Consider the following 6,834-nt stretch of genomic DNA (forward strand, 5'->3'; position numbering starts at 1 on the left):
TGTCACATGTTTATGGAGGTGCATGAAGTGCTTCATGCGTGGTTTTTAGATGTGGGGGGCAAAGGTCCGCTTTTATGATTTGCATACCCAGGGGCAGAGTGGATCTGATTTTAAATTAAGGATGCAGCCATACTTTTTGGGTACCAGGGCAGATACTTGGCATTTTCATGAGAACTACCAGGGTTGCAGCGTTTGCAGCTGGGACCTGGCTCTGGCGCTCCACCACTGTCCTGAAATCATTAGTCGATATTTTAGAAAAGCAGTCACATGACAATAAACAAAAATATATCAATACTCGTACTCGCAAAACTGAATCCCTTAATTTATATTTATAAAAACAAAATCATACATTATAACAGAGATGTACAAATCCCGGGAGCTCCGTGTGCTCCTTACAAATGACAGCCGACTCCTAACTTTTTTTAATATTTCTCTAGTCTAGTCTTGGAGCTGGAAAAGTACGGTACTTGGTATCGGTGCATCCCTAATTTTAAATCAACTCGATTTAAAGGAGAACTATGGGGTTAAGTCTTTTCCCCATAGTTCTTCTTAGGGTAACGGGAGGACACAAACTAGCGTCCTCCCGTCACCCTAGGCTCAGTATACTGTGAGCTGTAGCTCGTGGTATACTTAGACGCCGCAGCTGAAGCGGATCCTGACAATTGTGTGACTGACAGCTGGCTCGGCCTATCTAGATGCAGCGCTGGCGGATCGGAGGGGGAATCCAGCCCCTCCCCTGTCACGGCAGAGAGCCGTGACAGGATCGAGAGGTGAGCGGACGCCGGTATGTGTTCACTCACCTCCCGATCTACTGAGCCGACCTGTAACAGTCTCATTGTCACAGGTCGGCTAGAACTATGAGGTGAGTGAAAAGCACTCACCTCATAGTTCTCCTTTTTAAATCATCATTTTTTAAAGAGCTGCTGTCATCTCTGTCCCGCAGCGGCTCCTCCTGTGACCCGCTGTTGACTCGCCGACAGTCCCATTCACTTTAATGGGACAGCTGGTGATGCGGCAGTGACACAACAAGGTGAGGGTCGTGGCGGGCAGCAGGTGAGTGGTGTTATGGAAATTCACTTGGTTCAACGCACAAATCCATGTCGCATTAAGCTGCGCCAAACGCAAAGAATTTCCCCCGTTGTACTACGCTCCTTTATGCAAGGACTGGAAGTATCTCCTTCTATAGAGTCATGTAGAGTCAGGAGACAGATGTTGCTTGCTCGATAATCCCATGCTAAGAGACCTGAGCGCAGGTATGTTTATTGTTTATACCTGCCCAACAGGAAGTGATATCAGACAGGAAGGGGTGTCTCAAACAGCGAGACAGGAAGTCATGTCAGACAGGAAGTGAACAGGAGTCAGCTAACAAATCACATGTAGTAACAATCAATGACCACCGGAGTGACTTTATCCCACGTGGCTCAGTGAGCAATGCCACATAACATTACTAGGATTCTCATGCGCGCTCATTCACAGGGACAACGTTATATCATCTCAAGCGTGTTGATCAGGCACCCCAGAGAGAACAAACGCACGTTCCTTTCATATACTGCGTTCAAGACAAATGTATCCACGCAAGCCAATAAATCCATGCATTGCACGGGGGGCCCCAGCCGGCGTCCATACACTCGCCAAGAAGACACTGCTCCGCTGCGCATAAGAAATCTCCTCCAATGGATTAATCCCCCAGCGTCTATTTACCGAGACACTGAGAGACTAATGACAAAACATTACAATACACTAAAAACACATCCTAGTAAAATTTCCACAACAGTGGATGCCCGCTAAGTGCTCTTTAAATGTAAGGACTCTTTCTTGCTGGTGGTTAGAATCTTTAATATTATTATTTGCAAACAAAATGAAGGTTTCCTAGTGTAGAATAATAAGCGGTCAGGTTAGTAAAACGGCGATATCGGAACCGATTTTAGGTTAGTAGGGTAATCACACATAGTTGGAGAACGACTCAAATTCTTTTATTTAAGTAAAACAATAACATTATGTGACATATTCTTGTATTTACTCACACACCAATGTTTAGTAATGCAGCAATGCCGTGCATGTTATCTCAGCTTGCAGCGCTCGGATTCATTGAATGAGTTCACCAAAAATGTAAATATTGCAGAATATACAGCCTCATGCTACATCACTCGCCTCCATTTCATGCCGAATAAACTAAATGATTCATGTATCTTAAATAGAAAACTATCTTTTAGATTGATTTTTACTCCAAAAGCATTTTATAAAAATACATTTGATTTAAAAACATTTAAAAAAAATATATATTTTTTTAAATCTATTTTTATCCACCGTGCCCAGGGGTAGGCAACCACAGCACTCCAGCTGTTGTGGAACTACAAGTCCCATGAGGCGTTGTAAGACTTTTGACTCAGAGGCATGATCAATTTGTAGTTTCACCACAACTGGAGTGCCAAGGTTGCCTACCCCTGCCCCGCGGGTTGCTTATTTCTGTCTAAACATAACAGATCAGTTTTTTTTCTCTATTGTTCATTGAGGGACCAAGCTGTGAAGAATTCTGAGACATAGGGTTATGCTGCTGCCTCCAGGAGTATTGGACACTAGGCAGAAACATTAAAAGCCTGTAACTTTAAGGACATAACCCCTCACACCCGCCAGTTTCCCTTAGTGTCCTCAGGAAAGTGGCTGTCTCTTCTGGTTTATTTTAGTTTAATTTGTTTCTTGGTTGAAGATTCTACTGCCAAGAGCTGCTAGTTGCTTCATACCGGATCGGAAATCCTTGGTGTCTCTAGCCATGAAAGAGTCATGGTGGACAAGTTAAATCCTGGAAGTTTATCTTGTTTCCGGAAGCAGGTTGTTCTGCGGTGGACAGGAAGCAGGTCGTTTCTGGGCTCAGAGGGCCCCTTCATGTCAGAAGCCCCCCCTTCCAATCAGGAAACCCCTTTCACATCAAAGTCCCCCCTCTCACACTGGGACCCTATCTTCACATCAGAGCCCCCTCCATTCATATTGTAGTCCCCTGGTCACATCAGGAGCCCCACTTTCATATCAGAGTTCCCCCCCACCACCATTGGAACCCTGTCTACAGCATGGAAAGGCTTTCCAAGCACTCCTAAGGAAGGCAGAAGGCACCATGGTTGAGAGAGGCTGATGTAAGCCACTGCTGCCTCTGACCGCCAGGCTCACCGGATTTGGAGCGAGACCTGGTCACTTCACTGCTGTGCTGCTTGCTGTTCTCCTTGCAGGAGAGGAAGTTGTACCTGAGGAGCTGCAGTGTAAGAATCTCCCGGCTTCTACCACATTCATTCTGTGCTTTCTTCACCTCATCTCCCGCAATGATTATTCCCCACCAGTTGTCAGCAGCCATCAATGGGGCAGCTCTGATATGGGGGAAGCAGAGCCCTTCCTCTACCAAGATGGCCGCCTTCACACAGAGACACAGTGCAGAACAAGGCATGGTAAGTCAGTTATAGGGGAAAGGATCGGCTCCAGGGAGACCACAGGCAACACTGGTAACTAATCCTTTGCTGTCAGCTTGCTGTTTCTGGGCTCCACTTTCAAAGTACAGGTCCTCTTTAATACTAAAGATTACCCCCAGGCAGATATAAAACACAAATTCATTTCAGCTCTGTAATCATTCACCGGGGGGAATTTATCAAAACTGGAGCAGACAGAATCTGGAGTGGTTGTCCATGGCAACCAATCAGCTTCTCTATTCAGTTTGCTCAGGTAACATTTGAAAATGAGACGGAGAAGCTGATTGGTTGCAGTGCAAGTCTGCTTCAGATTTTGTCTGCTCCAGTTTTGATAAATTCCCCCCCATGTATTTTATTTAAATACAAACAGTGTAAGTACCTTAATTTAAGGCATCAGCCTCATGCAGTCCCTGCACAGCAGAGCTTAGAGAGGGGAAGGAGAAGCGGCACAAGGAGACAATCACGTGTGTTAGAGTGAAGAGAGTGTGCTGATAGTAGAAGAGAACAGAGAGACGGACTCATCAGTGTGCTGCTTTCCCTTTCACCGTCCATTCACAGGGTGAATACTGTGTACTGTGTGATGATGCAATGATGCACCCATGGGGGGGGGGAGTATAAATGACAGGCTGAGTTCACAGGAAATGGGCAGAATTATATGACAATTGTTCTGCCCAATGAGGACTGTCGGCGCTGGACCGAGAAGAAAATCGGGGCTGTGCTGGAGCATGGAGAGAGTAACAACAGATTGACACAAATTTTATTTATACAGGAGGAGGGGCTACAAATTACAAACAAAATCCCCGGAGTTCTCAAAGATAGAAAAATAGACACATCAAAAAATGATGACAAATGTCCAGCTCTACAGATCTCCCTCGTGTCCTCCTCCCAGGAAACTCTTTATATGCACATCGTTTAGACAAACATTTGGCTTGAAATCAGGGGCGTCCTGAGGCCGGGTGTCACCCAGAGCGGAGACCGGGTGACACCCCGCCATCGCGCATGCGTGGTCATCTTATTGACGCCTGCCAGCGGCCATCTTGGTGATGGACGCCGTCGGAAAGAGGAGGGGACATTCACCCGGCGGGATAAGGTATGCCGCCGGGTCCCCTCTCTCCTGACCCTGTTGGGCTCCTGGTCTATGAATGAGTGCCCAAATTTACTGTCAGTCATTTTGGTGTCCCCCGGGTGCGAGCCGCACCCCCCTTGTGACGCCACTGCTTGAAATCATTTTTGGGGATCTTCATGCGCCACACAAGTGTGAATGGGGCTGGCACGGTAAAGTCTTTTACTTTTATACTTTTACTTCTTTTTGTTTTAAATAACCGTCTTGTCTTGTATTGTGACTGCCATGTCTTCCTTATACTGTAAAGCGCTGCGCAAACTGTTGCCGCTATATACATCCTGTATAATAATAATGTGAAAAACGCGTCGCGCTGTATATGATAGACGTCACCAGATGGCAGCACTAAGCCAGACTCGTGTGTGATGATATCATACGCCGTGTGGGGGAGGGATGGTGGTGTACGTGTGACGTGTGTTTCTGTATGTACACTTCCTGTGTGTATGTGATACTATGGCCTCCTGTCCTCAATGTCGCTCCACAGCATACATAATGAGCACGATGTATAGGCACCGCGCAGAGAGCGGAGGGGACAGCCTCCGCACAAAACAAAATATAAAAACTATATATCATTAAAAGTGTATATATTTACAAGTGGATTATAAAGGGGGACTCTGCTGTGAAGGGGGACTTAGGGGGACTCTGCTGAGAAGGAGGGGGAGCTGAGGGGCACTTATCTGTGAAGAGCACTGAGGAGGGCTCTGCTGTGAAGGGGAGACTGTGGGGGACGCTGTTGTGAGGAGGGGAATGACGGGGACTCTGCTGAGAAGGTGGGGCTGAGGGGGACTCTGCTTTAAAGGGGAGACTCATCTTTGAAGGGGGCGCTGAGAGGAGCTTTGCCCTGAAGGGGGCTGCTGTTGTGAAGTGGAGACTCTGATCTGAAAAGGGGGGACAGGGACAACAATTCTGATGTAAATGTAGGGACTGAAGTGAAGGAGGAATCCCACATTGTTCCTTGTGAAGACCCCCCCCTTAGAATCCATACCAGACCCCTTTCATTTTAAATTGGGGTGCCATGAGATTTTTCATACTTTTAAAGGGTGCTGGGACTGAAAAAGGTTTGAGAAACGCTGGCATAGACCTAGAGACCTGGCATAGACCTCTATAGAAATGTATTATATATACACACACACACACCGGGCAATACAGAGTGGCTCACTGAACCATTATCCCCAATGTTTCATTGGAGATGTACCAGGTACTGTCTCGGGGTGCAAAACTTCCAGTCACCTGAGCAATCCTCATGCTGCATCCTGCAATGCTCAGGCTCCTGCAGACTCTTTCTCCAGAACCCGGCCTGTACATAGGTACGGACATTTGGTTATGGGGCTGGATGAAGTAATCAATGGACTACAAGAGCAGTAACATCACCACCCTTGTGCTCCATTTAGAACTGTGTGTCCCCGTGCTGCCCCTAGGCACTGGCACAGAGAGAGGGAGCCATGGCTTTGTTTAGCGGGGGTCGTGACGGCGACCCCCCCTCAGTCCTGCGCCCGGTGCAAGTGCCCCCCCGGTTGTTACGCCACTGCCCCTAGGCACTGGCCCAAATGTTCCATTACAGTAACTAGAACCCCGACGGTGACCAAACAGAGCGTTAAAACATATCTGCACCAAAAAACTAATATACACGGGCTTACCGGTCCTTGGATGTGGTGGCTGCATTCCTTTTCTTTTTTCAGGTTTCTTTCTTGGTGATCCTGCCAGAAACACACATTTCCTGTCCTAGGGTGACAACGCTCACTCGCAGTACTGTATCTACTATGGAGGAGCAACATTGTCACCCTAGTCTGCCCTCCTGATTTGAACTACAGACTGCCACCCCCTTTCCTCATCTCCATTACACAGAGAAGGAGGTGTTTTGTCACAGAAGATAGCTGGAAGAGCTGATATAATTTGAGATTTCAGTGCACAGGAAGTTACAGGTACACCAGAATTCTTGCGGGATCAATAGAAATTTTTTTGCAGCATTTTTCTGTATGCAGAGAAAAAGAGAACTAATGCATCCACTATATACAGGGACGTGTACGCTGAAATATATTCCGTTTATGCTCTTGGGTTTAGATGTATTTTATTTTATAGTGTATCAAAAGCCAAGAACAAAAATGTAGTTTACTGCCGGTTAGCAGTCCTTACATGTGGTGGATGCATTCATGCTCTATGAAATTATGAAATAATAATAATTTATTATTACTACTACTACTGGAAATAATAATAATAATATTATTACTACTCTATATAATATTATTATTACTATTTAATCTA

This window comes from Nanorana parkeri, unplaced genomic scaffold (assembly GCF_000935625.1).
Source record: "Nanorana parkeri isolate BGI_ZX_2015 unplaced genomic scaffold, ASM93562v1 scaffold215, whole genome shotgun sequence".
In the NCBI taxonomy this organism is placed as follows: Eukaryota; Metazoa; Chordata; class Amphibia; order Anura; family Dicroglossidae; genus Nanorana; species Nanorana parkeri.